The sequence below is a fragment of the Ctenopharyngodon idella genome, chromosome 21, assembly GCF_019924925.1.
Source record: "Ctenopharyngodon idella isolate HZGC_01 chromosome 21, HZGC01, whole genome shotgun sequence".
NCBI classification, from domain to species: domain Eukaryota; kingdom Metazoa; phylum Chordata; class Actinopteri; order Cypriniformes; family Xenocyprididae; genus Ctenopharyngodon; species Ctenopharyngodon idella.
In genome coordinates, this window is record NC_067240.1 from 15,184,480 (window position 1) to 15,203,049 (window position 18,570).

Consider the following 18,570-nt stretch of genomic DNA (forward strand, 5'->3'; position numbering starts at 1 on the left):
TACAAGCCTTTTTCTGACCTTTCACTGATCTGGTTGGGAGACCGAAAATGTAAAAGAGGCTCCATGATCTTTTTGTTTTGACTCAGCTGGGCTTAGGGGTGTGTCTGCATTGCGGAGAGAGGTGTTGGTTCTCGATGTGACCGCTCTTCTTCATCTATCACCTCCCGGTCCCTCTGGCTCCTGCAGTGTTCACATACTCACAGGGGACCAGAGTGTCCCCGCTAAGCGAGATGAGCTCTATTTTTCAATTATTCCAGCAGCCGTTGGCAAGCTCCACAAAGGCATCAGGCAAAAGGCGGCATGTTGTTGGACATCTGGTTAAGTGGCTGGCACCGAGATGAAAAAGAGGAAGTGTTGAATCGCATCCAGGTTCTGACTTAACTCTCCAAATTCTCTGCATCTTTTGCATTTAAAATGACTTGCATGGGTAATTTGCGCCCTCCTTTGTTTTGACAATGACCCCCACCGCCTAGGCCGTGGCAGCCTCCAAACCCCTTGATCCACATGGCCTTCATGTCTTGGCATCTGAATAGGATCTGAGAGCTGTTATTAATGTGGAATTCCTGACTGTATGGTGATAATATGATGATGTTATAACCTTGAACTCTATAAACCACATCTTGACATTTTCCGGGGCGTAAGAGAAGATGCGGAATTCTGATGGTCAGTGCACTGAAATGCTAAATCTGCACTTAACATTTCCAACTTAAATTAATAGAGTCCCTGCTTGGGCTCCTGTAGACTGGTGAAATCTGAATTATTATTATTATTATTATTATTTTCATATATTGCATCCTTAGTGCTGCACATCTTTTTTTAATTTGCCCAGAAGTATTCCAGAACATGTTACAGAGAATTATAAAAACAGTATTATGTTTCCTATGATCCTTGTTTATATCTTCCCTGTCTCTGTGTTTGTTTTTAGACTTTGTGATAGTAAATAATAATAAATATTTTAGACACATAATTTCTTGTTACTTTGTCTGTTTTTGCTCTGCCAATTGTTATTTTAGTATTATTCAGATACTATTATAGCTTTTATTACTGAATTAGCTTTTTTTATATATTTTTTCAAATTTAATGTTTAGTAACTTTGTGGGTTTTTTTTTTTTTTATTAAGTTTTTGTTTTGTTTTAGTTTTAGTTGTTTTATTTATTTCCAGTTAATCATTTTAGTGCTTCAGCTTAAACGTATTTCAGTTAGTTGCCAAGACATTTCTACATTTTATTGAGGTTTTTTTGTCTAAAATTTATATTTTATTTCAAATTAACAAATCAGTTAACAAAAATGGTTTTAATAGTTTTAGTTTTTAGCTAACCATAACAACACTGGTTCTAAAGCAGAATCAACTGTTCCTTGCCCATCTCAAGGCTATCAAAGTGAGGACATTCCAGAGACGTAATGGTTTTTATAAAACGGTTAGTTCCTGTCCTTGATTCTGATTGGTCAATAGCTGGTTTTATTCATGATAAAACACGGCTATGACCACTTCACCCAACAGTTCTGTGTATCACTACACAACACCCTTAGCAACCACTCTTAGCAACGTAAACTGTAGGTTCTCAATTGATATTGTTCATTGAAGCTTACTGCATTATGTAGAAGAGTGTTGTGAGCAGGGGCGCCGCTAGCAATTTTAGGTCCTATGAAAGAATATGAGGTTGTGGCCCCTACCGCACCCATTCCGCACCAAACAAACAAGTCAACCTAGCTATCCAAAATCTTTGCAATTTAATAATAATGACCTATTACGTTTGCTATTGCTTTTGACCACTAGGTATCAGTATTTAGTCAGTGACCTCCCATGGCTGTAGCTAGCACTGGCAGATGATTTATTATGCAAATGTAAATGTACAGTAATACAGTATTATACAGTACAGTAATCAACATATACAGTACAGTAATCAAATATTCATATTCATACATTCTTAAACAAAACCAATTGTTTAGTCAAAAATTCAAGAAGGTCCATATTTTAAAGCTCTTTCTAACTTGTACTCGGACTTAAAAGTAACATAGTTCTTGTAATTGTTAACTATAGCATTTGTTACAATAAGGATGTAATTACAGGTAAGACCATTTTTTCTTTCTTTCTTTTTATAGCATTGTTATGAAAAATAGCAACACAGTTAGAAACTATAGCTACAATATGCCACAGTTGTAATATAACTCTTTAGTGAAAAATCTATTCCCCTAAGATCTATTATAAAATTCTACAACTAGTCAAAATTTGCCACAATAAATACAATAAAATGTGATAAATTCTAGTAAATGTGGTCATCATGAGAAGTTTAAAAAGCTTGCAGGATGATGTTTTCCCCTCTTTTCATCAGTCATTTTAGTGGCTATTTTAGATCATGTTCTACTTTCTCCATTGAGTTGTTACTATCCTCACATAGGAACGGCTCTACGGTGATTTGCACGCCACTCATGCAAAATTAAACAATTGGGCTTCAGTCACAGTCGTATTGAGCAGACAATTGATCCGTTCAGTTCGTACAGCTTATAAAAGCTCAGAACGCCCAATGTATACAATTAATTAATAGTCTGATGATTCTACGTTTCGGTGTGTGGGCGCTCAGAGTGCCGGCTACATGTGAGAAGTGCCTGTGCGCGAGAAGTGCCGGTACTGCGTACTGGTGCATACCGGCCCACTTCGAGCACTGACTGTTACTACTAATAAAACTGATCTCTGGGGGCCACAAAGTTTGTGGGCCCTTAGAATCATCCTAATTTTCTCCCCCTTAGCGGCGCCCCTGGTTGTGAGAAAGAGATTGAGTGAGCGAGTTTATTACCTGCATTCAGATTTAACATTTTCCTTCAGGTCAGTCCTATGTTCATAATAAAAATTCTGTTGTCCGATGTATTATCTTGCCCTTTTAACAGTTAAGGGGTTTTCCCGTGACTGACAGCGCTAGTCAAAGCATTTGTCAGTTGCGTCTTTTTCCGTGTTCACAACAATTCAGTCTTTTCAATGTAAAAGTCTTCGCTATTGACTGACACACTCATAAAGACAGTCTTTGCCGCCATCTAATGGCGTAATAATGTAACTTCTGTTGCTGTTCACGGTCAGGGACTATTTTTTTGGGCGGAAGGAAGGCTTTTGGTGAAAGTTTAATTCATGAAAGTTGCATTGATACATATTTTTGGCTTTAATATTTGTATTGTGTGGTAACCGTTTTATAAAAGCAATAAGGTACTAGAAGCTAGAGCTGTTTTGTGAATAAGTCACGGCTGAAGGGCATTTATAGGCATGACGCGACGTTTACATATAGTCTACAAGACAAAAAAAATAGCTGAATTTATTAAAATAACCCCGTTCAAAAGTTTGGGAACCACTGATTCTTAATACTTTGTGTCGTTAGCTGGATACGACTGTTTTTTGTTTTGTGATGGCTGTTCATGAGTCGCTTGTTTGTCCTGGGCAGTTAAACTGCCCAATGTTATTCGGAAAAATCCTCCAGGTCCTGCAGATTCTTTAGTTTTCAAGGATTTTTTGCATATTTGAACCCTTTACAGCAGTGACTGTATGATTTTGAGATCCATCTTTTCACACTGAGGACTATTAAAAAATTTTCAAACATTCACTGATGCTCCAGAAGGAAACGCGATGCATTAAGAGTCAGGGGGTGAAAACTTTTGAACAGGATGAAGATTTCCAAATTTTTCTTATTTTGTTGAATTTTTTTTTTTTTTTTTTTTTTTAGTACTGCCCTTCGGAAGCAACAGAAGACACTTGCATGTTTCCCGGAAGACAAATGAAGTACAATTTACCTTGATTTTCAAATTCAAAAAGTTTTCACCCCCAGGTAAAATAAGTAGTTTTATTTTGTTAAAATTATTCACATTTTCACAGATTCTGCAAGTGGTTCCCATACTTTTTCATGCAACTGTACATACATACATATATTGTAGTGGTGATTCATTCCTGAAGAAATCTGTTTTGAACAAATCAGTTAAGTAAATGATTCAATGACTAACTCATTTAGATGGTCAATAGTTTTGTTTCTGAATGAATCTGCATTTTTAAACGAGTTGGTTGAATGAATCACTGACTCACACATAAAGACAGTTACTGGTCGCCACCTACTGGTGTGTTCATTGAACCTACTGAAAATCATACCCATTACTATTGGAGTGATACTATAACTGTGAAAAGTCCCCATTACTATTGGACTGTTACATCAGTGCTCTTGGAATACCAATGACGATCAAATTTGAGAAGTGGAACTGTTGATGTGCTTTTGCAAACATGTAATTATGAAGTAGTTGTGTTCAAATGGTCAAGAGATATATCTGAGCATGGATAATTAAAGCAGAGCTCTTCAGATGCTCAAACTTTGAGAGCATGTATAATAGCATTTACTTGCTTCCCTGTGCATTTAATGCTCAGAAATGACCAAGTAGGGGATGTTTTAATAGACTACAAGAGAGATTTACTCTTGAAATGTACTTAGGGTAATTAGAAGACCCATTTTGTAAAACTGTCTATTGAGAGTGACAGTTTTCCGGGAAAGATTCCAAAAAATGAACTTTTTGTGTGAGAAGAGGGAGACATATTGTTGCATTTCCTTCCATTTAAGCTTCTCAAAGTTTCGGTCCAAGACCTTGTCAGATTAAAGCCTTGACAAGTGATAGAGCCACAGGCCTGGCAGCCAAGAAGGTGGATATTGAGAGAAAGAGAAAGAGAGAGAAGGTGGGGTTTCAGCAGAAAAGATGCACTAAACACATCTGTTGTTTGAAACCACTTCCCACTGGTACCCTTAATGTCTGTATCATCAAGAAAATAGGTTTCTTAATTGCCTTCATTAGTCAAGCTGGTGCGACAGTAAAAAATCAATAATGGTAAAGAATTACTTCAATTCCACCTGTTAAAGAGATCTGGGTATTCATATGGCAGATAAGCGAAGGCATCAATTGTGTGTACACACAGGGTGTCATAATAATTGTGGGTTAGCATGGAGGGTTTTTATACAGTCTCATGCACAGTATTTTAATTGAGTTTTGGTCAACGGTGACTCACTTCTTCCACAAGATTACTTTATCTAAGGATTTAACTGGCCTGCCTCCTACACCCACAGATAAGCTTTGTCACTATCTGTGTTCCTTTCTCCTCCTTAAATGCCAACATTCACCAACTACTATTTATGTGTCACTGCTTCCCCACAAGCCCCTTTCCCCTCTGAATGCCCAAGGAGTGAAGAGCAATTGCATAGACCAAAAAACCTGTATTTATTGGAAACCTTCAGAAGTGGCACAAGGGGAATTATTTTTACCAGGCATTAACACGGGCTGTGACAAGAGCACTTTGACAAAATGGGGAGCTGTCAGTACCCGCGTCACCAATCACCACAAACAGCAAGGTCCTCCAGACGTGCAGGACAGCTAGACAGTCACTGGACCTCAGCTGGGAAAAGGACAGGAAGGCAGTGGCGGTAATTTGTAATCTTCCTCAGAGAATACTACCTCTGTCTCTTTGTCTGAAGACCCTTTTAGTCTGCTTTCAATTCCAATTTTATGATCCCAATGTCCTTGATAGAAATTAATGTTAGACTATTTCCTTTGTGTGCTGTTGCATTTCATGAGGAAAAAAATCATATGCAAATATTCAGTAATGAAAACGATCATGTAAAAGTGTGTTGCATGTATTACTGTGAAAATGTCATGCAGAAGCAGTGTTTTAAGGCTTCATAGGCGTTCGACTGAAACAAATTATGTTCCAAAATGTAGGCAACTTAGTAATTGTATTGCCTTCTGAGAAACCTTGTTTAGCAAAGACAGCATCACATTATCTTTCACAAAGAAGCAAACCCAGAATGCAATGTGAGGAGTTAAGTCAAGTCAAAGCACCTTTATTTATATAGCACTTATTACAATTCAGATTGTTTCAAAGCAGCTTTACAGCGGTAAACCGGAAAATAATGATTCAATGATAAACAGAATTCAGTTCTGCTGTGAAAAGCAAAGAGTAAACAGTCATTATTCAGTTGAAATCAGTGTTGATTCAGTTTGGTTCAATAACTGTGTAAAGTTAATTATGGAATGAGTCCAATTCATCTATAAAGCAGCTCTGCAGAAAACAGTGAAATCATCCAGCTCAGTTCAGTTCTCACCCAATAGTGTCACTGCATTCAAGTAAAGATAAGCTCAGTGAAAATCAATTAAATATGAGCCCTTTCACCAAGTATATGTCAATATTTTAGGCATACTGGTCATGCTGTTTAGTTAAATACAAAAGTATTGATTTTAAATTGATTTAAAAGGTTACCATTTCAATTAAAATTTAATAAAGAAATAGCTATTTCACCCAATATTTGTGTACCGTGTATTTTTAGGCATATTACTCTTGGCTTAGCAAAACACTTACTGCAAACTAAATACAAAACTATAAATTGATTTTTTAAAAATGCAGTTTTAAGTAGCAATTTGACCTGTATATTTATGCTCAGCAACAAGCTAACTGAAAACTATTTGTTGAGTTGCTGCTTATGTAGTGTTCTAGACCCCGAAATCCAGAAATGTTGGGACGTTTTTTAAATTTGAATAAAATGAAAATTAAAAGACTCTCAAATCACATGAGCCAATATTTTATTCACAATAGAACATAGATAACATAACAAATGTTTAAACTGAGGAATTTTACAATTTTATGCACAAAATGAGCTCATTTCAAATTTGTTGCCTGCTACAGGTTTCAAAATAATTGAGACGGGGGCATGTTTACCATGGTGTAGCATCTCCTCTTCTTTTCAAAACAGTGTGAAGACGTCTGGGCATCAAGGTTATGAGTTTCTGGAGTTTTGGTGTTGAAATTTGGTCCCATTCTTGCCTGATATAGGTTTCAAGCTGCTGAAGAGTTTGTGGTAGTCTTTGACGTATTTTTCTCTATAGGTGAAAGATCTGGACTGCAGGCAGGCCAATTCAGCACCCGGACTCTTCTACGACGAAGCCATGCTGTTGTAATAGCTGCAGTATGTGGTTTTGCATTGTCCTGCTGAAATACACAAGGCCTTCCCTGAAACAGGTGTCATCTGGAGGGGAGCATATGTTGCTCTAAAACCTTTATATACCTTTCAGCATTCATAGTGCCTTCCAAAACATGCAAGCTGCCCATACCGTACGCACTTATGCACCCCGATACCATCAGAGATGCTGGCTTTTGAACTGAGCGCTTATAACACGCTGGAAGGTCTCCCTCCTCTTCAGCCCGGAGGACACGGCGTCCGTGATTTCCAGTCCATTTTAAATGAGCCTTGGCCCACAGGACATGACGGCGCTTCTGGACCGTGTTCACATATGGCTTCCCTTTTGCATGATAGAGCTTTAGTTGGCATCTGCAGATGGCACGGCGGATTGTGTTTACCGACAGTGGTTTCTGGATGTATTCGTGGGCCCATCTAGTAATATCATTGACACAATCATGCCGATGAGTGATGCAGGGCCAGAAGACCACGGGCATCCAATAAAGGTCTTCGGCCTTGTCCCTTAAGCACATTTCTCCAGTTTCTCTGAATCTTTTGATGATGTTTTATACAGGAGATGATGAGATTTGCAAAGCCTTTGCAATTTGATGTTGAGTAACATTGTTTTTAAAGTATTCCACAATCTTTTTACGCACTCTTTCACAGCTCTGCCCATCTTTACTTCTGAGAGACTCATGTTACAGACCTGATATCAATGAACACAATTAGTTGCTAGATGTTCTCCCAGCTGAATTTCTTGCTTTTTCAGCCATTTGTTGCCCCCGTGCCAAGTTTTTTGAGACCTGTAGCAGGCATCAAATTTGATATGCGCTCATTTAGCGGATAAAAGTGTACATTTTCTCCGTTTAAATATTTGTTATGTTATCTATGTTCTATTGTGAATAAAATATTGGCTCATGTGATTTGAAAGTCTTTTAGTTTTCATTTTATTCAAATTTAAAAAATGTCCCAACATTTCCGGAATTTGGGTTGTAAATGTGTTTCCATGATAGTTAGGGTGTTATCTTCAAAGGCAGTGATACCCAATTCGTGTTATTTAATTTTTGACATTTCTGTAGATGACATTATGTCACTAATTGTATCTATTAAACATCTATTAAGAATACAAAGGACTTGAAATACTTCCTGCAGACCAACGTTATGTCACACTGGCCTCTGTGGGGAAAGCGGCCAATGTTTAAGGGCAGAACAGTACAATGGTTGCTTGTGCAAGGCAAAGTATTTTTCCTTTATTAATTCCCCCTCATAATATGTCTTGACAGAGCCTCCCAAAGCTGATCCATAATGCAGTCCTGCAGAGAGCTTTGCCCAGGCTTGCCTTTTGAAGAAGTTATTGCTTTGATGTATGAGGGAACACATGAAACAGTGAGGGGAGTGAGGAGTAATTGCGTTGTGTCTACGGGGGGACAGTATTTAGCCCACACAATGACTTCAATCTCTGAGCTTCTCAGCCAAATGGACACTGCATCATACTCAGATGCGAAAGAGGAATCTGGACAGAGTGATTCCCTTTCACAGGCCAAAGTTTAATCTCTAGATTGAGACGTGTAATAAAACTGTCGATTGTTTTGTTTCCCCTGCAAATGACGGCAATAGTATGGTGACCGTTTCTGATGAGACAGGTGAACAGGGGCTTTCCTTCTGATGGGGTAGTTCAGCACAAGGTCAGGATGCTTTGTGGTCCTCATTTTTGGGTCATATCCTTTTTGTCTGATGGCCTGTCCACGGAAGTGTTGAATGCGACTTGAATGTCAATAGTGCCTGTCGGTGAGGACAGAAAAAAGAACTGCTCCAGTAAACTGCACTTGCCTTATCCATGACATGGATACTTTTTTCTTTTACACACAGTGTATCTGTCAATCGAACAATCAATCGATCAATCAATCAATCAATCAATCTATATATATTTTATAACTTCTGCTATCTATCAGTCAATCTATCAATCTATCAATCAATCGATCCATCCATCCATCCATCCATCCATCCATCCTCCTGAGACCCATAGAAAAAAAATGCTTTGTAAATTTGTTTTTTAACATTATTACATTGTTTTGAGTATAAGAAACAAATGGTGAAAAAAAATCTAAAAATAATAATAATAATAATAATAATAATAATATTTTGTGATATGTCCTATGTAGAGGACACCAGGACTCAGGGAAATGAAAATAAGACTTAATAAGACTCAATTTTTAAGTTACAGGCTATTTTTATATAACTTGTCCACTTTAAAACAGATATGAGAATAATGTTGGAAAAAGATGTTTAGAAAATGTTTATATTTTGCATTTTGTATGCATAGTGCCTGCATTTAACAGATATTTAAAGGTGCAGTGTGTAAATTTTGGTGGCATCTAGCAGTGAGGTTGCAAATTGCAAACAACGGCGCTCACCCTTCCCTTTCGAAGCAAGCTACAGTGGCTGTCTGGCCGACACAAGACAAAGATGATGTTGTATGAGACAGCAGAGAGTAGGCAGTCAAGCAATGAGATTTCCTCTTACTTCTAACAAAGAACGGTCTCTGCTTCTAATAAACCAGATGACTACTACTACTACTTCTTCATGCGTATTCAACATAGTGACGATGCAAGCTGCCTCTAAAAACACGAACGATTTAGAAGAAGAACAACGTAGTAAACAAAGAAACATGCCGGTGCAAAATGCCGACTTAACATGTAAGGGGATCCGTGGCGTATGTAGATAGAAATGGCTCATTCTAAGGTAATAAAAACATAATGTTTCATTATGTAAGGTCTTTATACACCACTGAAAACATTGCATTTCTTTCAATAGATCCTCCTAAATGTTACACATTGCACCTTTAATGTAAATCAGGGTTTTCAGGACTTCAGCAGTTCCAGGAAACTTCCGCCTGTACCAAACTATGTACATCGTTGTACAAGATTGTCAACTATGGTATGAAAGATATTAGAAAATGTTTAATATATTATTTTATTTAACACAATATGTGTGTAAACATGGCCAAAAATGGGTTTTCCCATTATATACAATGTATCTATTCATTGTCTCTAATTTGCGTATTAATGTGTTCGTTGGGCAACATGTAATGAAAAAATAGGTACCCAGGTGAAAAGGAAATATATTTAAATTGTGCTTTTTCAGACACACTAAATAAATTAAAATTATACTATACTAAGTGCATATTAAATGTATTATTTTGAAACAACTTTGAATATATTAAGTGTATTTCAAAATGTACTTAAGTTAAATTTTAAGCTATTTACAAAAATGAAATTGTGTTAAATTGGAACCACTTTAAAGGTGTAGTGTGTAAATTTTAGTGGCATCTAGCGGTGAGGTTGTGAATTTCAATATAGAGAAGCTATGGTGGCCAACACAGGACAAAGATGTCTCTTTTGAGACAGCAGAGAGTAGCCAGTCAAACAAATGTGCTCTATAGAACAGTTTGTCCATTTAGGGCTCCTGTAGAAACATGGCAGCTCAAAATGGCGACTTAACATGTAAGGGGACCCGCGGTGTATGTAGATAGAAATGGCAATTTCTAAGGTAATAAAAACATAACGGTTCATTATGTAAGGTCTTTATACACTACTGAAAACATAGTTATGTATATTATATTTTCTGTCAATAGATCCTCCTAAAATTTACACATTGCACCTTTAAGTACATTTCTATAATAATGAGAGTAATAACTCTCAACATTTTCATATCTCATATTTCATAGAAATATTTATTTATAATTTCTTCCATATTCACTTATTATGTCTCTCTAAAATGCCTGTTAAGCATGCTGTAAGTCCTGTACAGTGGACATGTATAAAACTGATCTAATCTAACTAGGGGCATTTTGTCCAAGGAGGCAACTGGATTAGAAAATAATAAACATATAATATTATATGTTTATATATTTTATTGTATTTTACTCATGCCTTTTTTTATTCACTCTAAAACATAAATGTAAAAAAATGAAACAAATTTACACAATAAAATACCGTTTTCCACTTAAACAGTAATATACCATAAAAACAATGTATTCTGGGAAATATTTGTCATTTTAGAGAAAGTAGCCGATAGGTTACTTTCTCAAAAGCGACAAATAATATTACCCAGGTATATTACTGTTTCAATGGAAAACTGTATTTTACTGTGTAAATTTGTTTTGTTTTTTTACAGTAATTTTTTAGAGTGTTGTTGTAAAAGGTGACTATTAATAATGACTGAAATAAGTTTAAAATTGTGTAGCAAAACAAATAAGGAAATTTAAGGAAAGCTGCTCATGGGAAGACCTTCGATGTACCTCTGTGCTCATTTCTACCCAACGTCCTTGTAGTGTGGTGTGTGTTTGAGCTCACAATTCACTGGCTACACAATCTGCTCAGGCAGGACAGTGAACGTTTAAAGATCTCCGCTCATAAACTCCTCTATCAAAAGCAGTAGGAGTTTGTATAGCCAATTACACTCTCTGTTGTCTAATGCTGGAACAGTGTGCGGCTTTGTGGGCGATCACTTATCAAAAGTTTGAACTGACGTTAAGTGAGACAAATTTGACATTTTATTTTTGCTTCAAAGTTAAACAAAGCACTTTAAACAGGCTGTATTAATTTTAATTGGCTGTGATCATGCTGACTATGGTCCAATTATGTTTAATATTTGTGCATGTACTCTGTAACTTAGCAGCTAATTATCAAACACTTGCTGCATTCATATTGTGCTTCGGGGTTGTGTGCAGTTTTTAAATCGATTGGTCAAGTGGCAAATAAAAGGTCCATATACAATACTACAAATATGAATACATTTTAAGAATACCTATATATGACAACAGTCTGTAACTTTGTCTGTCAAACTGAAATTATAAAATCATAAGCAGCACAAGCACATTTTCCAGCTTGGAGCAATATGATAAAACACAATTAGTTCAAGCAGAACGAAAAGTTTGCGATAAGAAGCTCCCAGTGCAGGTTTTTTCTTCTGTTTTTGTTGTAAATCTTCATTGACTGAGCATCTAGGGTACGTAGAGATTAAACTCACTACGCCACAGTGAGTATTAGCAGCCGAAGCTTAAGCAGCCGGTTGGCAGTGAAGTGTTTATCACTCGCCAGATTTAATTAAATAAAGAGAGCGCGGCTCTCACGACCTGCGCGGCATAATTGGATGAGCGCTTTCCATGCTCTGAGGTTACCAACTTGTGACTATCTCACAAAGAAGATGACACGATGCAGAGCTAGTTTAGGCCATTTCCCTCTCCGAGCATCAGTGGTCCCTTCTTACCTCTTGTTTCATCAGCCAGCTCTGCTGCAGTGGACCTGGGCAGCCCTCAGTGGCTCCATGTGTGACATGCCTGTCAGTCTAACCTCGAATCAATGCGAGTCACCAGCCAACCAGAGGCAGCCCCTGATAATTTAAAGCCGCAATGTGCTGTCACCAAGACAACCATGCAAAAAAAAACCTAAATATGATATGGGACGGCAAACTCTGGCGCTGTCTGTCACTGTCGAGGTGTATAGAGTGGTGAAAATTGGCATCTTTGAAACACGATTGAATGAATGCACAACGGGGAACCAATGGAGAAAGTCGTGCCCTGTTAGAATTCAACAATATTAGACACTCTCTGCTCAGCGGAGCAAAGAAAAACAGCCTTATGGTTATGGAAATTTTGTGAAATTGGAGGGAAACAAGCCTGCCTCGCCATAAGCTGAGGATTGATTCGGCTTTGTGTTCTTCATCTCAAGCAGGCCTGAGTCTCATGCAAAGTTGAAGCCAAATAGTGGTAAGAAATGAAGGTAATAACCACTCTTCTTCAAAAAGCTCTTTCCATTTTAGTGAGTTTTGAGGAGCTTATGGTGAAATTCGTAATCAGCCTCAAATCTAGCTTGAAGAGAAAAAGAAATCTAATTTGATAAGGAGGTAATGAAGCCTCACGGTAATTATCCAAGATAACCTATTTGTGGCACTGGTTGAGCAGTGATGAAAATTCTATTTAACATAGTTGGCTGATTTCTCTATTTTGATCAGTGCAAATCAAGAGACGGTGTGCTTTATAACCCTTGCCAATTTACTTTGAACTCCCCAAGATGCCAGGGATCATTACTTTAAGGATCCTCAAACACCCTCCTGTTACTAGGTAATTCAAAGCAAGAGGTTTGAAGTCTCGGCTGATAACTTGGGTATTGTAGCCAAGGTGCTGAAGTATTGTTGTTGAGAATGCATATGAAACAGGCACTTCAGAGTGGACAGTGGCGCAAATACTTCACCGGCGTGGTCAGGGCTGTTATTTTCCTCTTGCTTGTAACAAAAAAAGCTATATATATTTTCAACCTGCAAGCCCACAATTGAAATATAGCAGCATTTCTGCTTTTGTTTGACTTCTGTGAACAGAAATAATAACAAGCATCCAGGTTAATGTGATAACTCACACATTAAGATCTCCAGTTTGTGTTTGTTTAACCGTGCGGTTGCCATAGAGGTGCACTACTACCTTCACCGCCAATAAACCTGCACTGATCTCTGTTGTTAAATGAGCAGAGCTGGTTATTAGAAGTGACATGATTAATTAAACAGACATAAATTAAAACATTATGAATCCATCAGATGAAAGCGGTGGCATGTAATTAACTGCAGAAGTTAAACTGCATACTGGTTGTAGTGTATTCTGTTGGCAGGGAAACATGTATAATTTTGTATTGGAAAAGCACATACTCTGCTCTGGAACTGTCCAACACTCTCTGTTCTCTAAAGACTGAATTACCATCTCAAATATGAGCAGCAAAAAGAACCTTGACTGTTGTATTATCTCACTACATAAACCCTTAATCCTCATCATTGGAGAATTAGTTTAGTTGTAAAATAAAGGGCATATTTTCCACTAAGCAGGGATTTGTTACTCGACAGTTTCAGGATGTTCTGAATGGCTCTTAGTTAAGAATCTTGCATTTGGTTTCAATGGCTTCCTTCTCATTTACCTGCCCCAGTTGTTTTTATTTCACCCCAGTACAAATGTATTCACTACCAAGGCCATTTAAATACTATAAGGCAGCAAATATCCTTCAGTTTTCTTAGACATGTCAGGCTGGGGAAGCTACTTTGCCAAGCTACATGCCAATCATATTTTAACGTACTAGTACTTTTTTGATAACTGCATTGATTCAAGAGGGCATTATCTTTTAAATACAAAACATGGTTTTATTCACACAAATGCACTAGTGTTCAAAAGTCTGGGGTCATAAAGTTTTCTTTTTGTAAAGAAATTTGTACTTTTATTAATCAAGGACACCTTAAATTGATCAAAAGTGGCAGTAAAGAATTTTATATTGTTTCAAAAGATTTCAAATAAATGCTGTTCTGTTGAACTTTCTATTCATCAAAGAATCCTATGAAAAATAGGATCCACAAAAATATTAAGCATTAGGCTACTGTTTTTACTGTATTTTTGATCAAACAAAGCATTTGAGACCTAAAGGCCCACTGAAGTGCCTTGAAATGTGCAGCATTATCCAGTGTGTTGACGTAATTTCCATTGAAACAGGAAGACAGGTTGGGACATATCGAACAGCTTCTTCCCTTTTTAAAACAGCCAATAGGAATTAGTTTCGCTCGGCCAGAGCCACTGATCTCGGTAAAGCTGCAGTTTCCTCCTAATCTTCTCTATATCGCTATTAAATATAGCATTCTGTGCAGAATTCAAATGGGTCCGATACGTTTTCTGGTCTGCGCCGACTCGCGCATATGATCTCCTTTGTGCTATCGTGTCTCTGGAACGGAGCAGACTATGTGCTGCAGTGGTTCGCGTGGTGCTACCGTCATTTCATTTCAACGCTGCTCGCGACTTTTATTACTAAAATAGCTTCACAACTGAAACGTTATATTATTTTTCTCTGAAATGAGGTGGGGATTGCTGTTTTTGAAGTAATTCAATACACATCTTCACTATTAAATAGAGACGCTTTATAGACGAAGGTAATTCACACATGTACAATCTCTCTTTCTAATTCATTCAAATAAATGTAATCTTTCCAAATTACTTTGTTCTTGTGTCTGATTTAAAGTGGACGGAATGCTAGATCTAACGTCCCGTAGACAAAATAACTGACGAAAATAACCATTCCATTTTTACCATTCCAATTTCCACTTCGCTTCGGGTGGTTCTTTGCCTCCACATCGTGCATTAAAATCGTTTAATGCACACCTAGCCATGGATTATCCCTTACTTATGTTAGCTCCGTTCTGGTTGTGACAAGTTTTTGAGTAGAGATATCCCACTCAAGGTTGTGATTGATGTTTATATTATGTTCCCAATGTCACAAGAAATAATCATAGTGTGGGTTTGCTGAACTGTACTACTAATAACTACTATATATATACTGTAAAAATGATTGTATTTTTAAAACATCTAAGCTACTGTCATGCTACTGAAAACTAGTTTAGTAGCATCGCTACTTTTAAATATTCCTCAACACTGCAGACGCCCTTAACTAGTTTCCACCCCATGAAACATATCAGTCCTCCAATTAAGCCCAGCTAACTGTGATATTACTTTGTAGGTGTTAAAATTCAAAAGAATGTCCCGTTTCAACATATTTGACACACACACAGAAGGATTTTCATTTTAATCCATTTCTTTTTTGTAAATGGACTGATGAAGTGGAGTCCCTCCACCTGCCAGTGTGTCATGACTGACTGGTCATGTGTCACAGTTAGAGCCAGCTCAAACACACTCACCCAGCAGCATATCTCTAATAGCAACCAGCTGTCTGCTCTGTGCAAAGAGAAATATTGACAGAAGTGTCTGCTGGAAAAGTATGCCCGTCTTATTATCTGCCCGTTGGCAGGAGCTGAAGAGTCTTGTGGCTCGAGGAAAGCTTCATTGCCCATATTTGTTGAGCTAACAAATCTGGAAGCTCAGTTAGTGCAGGATTCAGTGGAGCCACTATTGTCTGCCATATTTCTATGGCTAGCCCTGATAGCATACAGCTAGGCTGGCTAGGGAGAAGAGAAGAGATTGGATCACAACAGAAAGCCAAGTCCCTTCACAAACCTGGATCCCCCTGGCATAAAATGCCCAATGAATAGTCCAGTTTGTGTTTATTTGTTTGCATTTAATCATTCGAATGAAAGCTCCACGGGCAACGTGACTGAAATACCAAGATTGGCTTTCAAAGTGGCCACACTTTAGCGTAGCCGAATGCCTCCGTACCTTTTGATTTGGGTTTGGCAAGGCTGTTAGCGTATGCCAAATTTAGCCCGGCCGGGTTGTTTGGTTGCTAAATGAATGCACGAACATGCGCCGTCTTCGCTGCGGCAGGAACGTGATGTGGAGTGTGCTGTTCTGACATCGAGCAGGAGTCTACCTGTTATTTTCACTATATTAATATTCAGCACAGCTTGTTGCTCTAGTGCAGGCAGCCAGTCAGAATGACAATGTAATTGGGGAAATATGGGGATTTTGGAAAGCGTCTAGAACAAAGTAATTCCAAACTGACAACTTTGAGGAAGATCAAGGTGTATTTCGTTGTTTTGGCAAGGTTCAAAAAACAATTGCGCATTTAGAGTTTCCATTTTATATCAGTTTAGTGAGAATTACAGTGCTTGCCTGACTAAACATCTTAGACAAGGGGGTGTTTTGTCACAGCTGTTTGAGAAACTGATCTGAACCTCTTGACAAGACAAACAAATATCAAAACATTGTTTTGTGACGTGCGTGACAGGCACGTTTGCGTGAGGCGACAAATGGCAGCGCACTCGTTCTCGGCGTCTTGAAGCGAGACTGTGATTGTACATAACAACGTGCAGAGTAGGAATCGTAATAAAGAGGTCAGTTAATGCGGGAAAAGATGAAAGAGAGAGACTGCTCGTTTAATGTCAACTGAAGGAGAGGCAGACGTATGGATGATTGAATTCTGCCATTACTGCATCTGGTCATGCTTGATTTCAAATAATGACAGCAGGTGCTTGGATATCAGCAGGATATATCTGCTGTTTGCAGTCTGTCAGTTGACAGTGTTGGAAGACAGTGACGAGAGCCAAACCTGGATGACAGGTCAAGCCATTTACATTGTGACAGTCAGGGCAATGACATGTGGGAGAACACGTTCAAACGACCATTAGACAAAAAAGTTTACTTTCTTTTCATATGTAGGAATTTTGTAGGATCCTGTGGGATGATGTGCATGCAGATAATTAAGTAGATTTTCAAACTTTTTGCTTTCTCGGACCCCTTGCAAGGAACCCAATTCCTAAAATATAATATTTTTTCACTCTCTCTATATATATTGTATAGCTGCCTGTATATTGTATAAAGACCCATAAAAATTAATTGAGTTATTATAAAGTCAGCATGTGTCCAGATTTAAATAAAAGATTTTTAAGGATAATATTGTGTAATATTATCTTCTAGAAGGTAATATTCAAATATTAATTTAAGATTAATATTATTTTAATTTGATATTCATATTAATATTGTATGCGTTATTTAAATATTAAATGATATTATTAAAATATGATCTGGAAAATATTTACCTCTGATCAATTTGATAAATGGCCAGAACATTTTTCAGTTCTTGCAATTGAAAATCTACATCTTTTTAAGGCAGCACAAAAGTATAGATCTTTAAAGTTGTACAGTTTACTTTTATAAACTCGTCAATGACACGACCAAAAGGTTTATCTTAAATACTAACATATTTCCCATATGTAATAAAAAGGCAGATTTTTTATAAATGATTTCATAAAAAGACAGATATAATGGTATATAATGGGTTTTCCTGGTAATACAAGCTGATCGTCGATGATATTGCTTTCCTTCTCTGTGATTTGAGTCACTCAGGGGACTGTTTTTCTATGAAGCGTTTAAGACAGCTGAGAGTGTCCTGCCTATAACACTAATCACATTCCCTCAAAACACTTCATTGTCAACAAATACCAACATGACTCACACAACTCCTCACAGAAGTTAGACACTAGAAGTACTAAAGAAGTACATTACATACTATATCTATATAAAGTTTCATATACTTACAGGATAAGTGATTACAAAAAAAATAAATAAATAAATCATTCAGGACTTTACGGTATGGTATCTTTGTATACTAATAAATGTGACATTTTATACAACAGTTCTAGTCCCTGAATTGTATTGACTGAGAGATGCTCCAAGTGTGTTTATTTAGTTCTTCGTTTTTCCTCAGAGACGCCTGCCTCATTGATTCTGCTTTGGGTTTGACTGAAACTATTTTCATTTAGAAAAAATAAACAAAGTAACAGGCAATTTTGTATTTAAAATGTTTAATACTTAATATTAAAGGTGTAACTTTTGGCCCTCTAGCAGTTAAAAAAACTGCATGCATTTTTGCGGAAGAACATTGTTTTGGTTGTGCTTCGGCTATGCGTGCCTGTGTGTATGAATATGGTTCTTTCTCATAACTAAAAAAAAAAAGAGAGAGAGAGGGAGAGATTATCCAACTGCTCATAAAACATTCAAGGCTTAAGAGATATAACCATTTTAGATGGAAAGGATCTCAAGCTGACTAGCTGAAGATGTTACTGTAACTATACCCATTAATAGACACGGTACTTCCTTGAAAATAAACAACAGCACAGTGCTACAACAACC

At 37.3% G+C, this 18,570-nt stretch overlaps 1 long non-coding RNA gene across 1 annotated transcript; it reads left to right on the forward strand.

Moving 5' to 3' along the window:
- Nucleotides 1–5,138: 5,138 nt before the first annotated feature.
- On the forward strand, nt 5,139–7,885 carry LOC127504379 (uncharacterized). The gene is made up of 2 exons (XR_007927354.1): nt 5,139–5,435; nt 6,892–7,885. It is a non-coding gene; the product is annotated as an uncharacterized LOC127504379 (long non-coding RNA).
- Nucleotides 7,886–18,570: the final 10,685 nt, after the last annotated feature.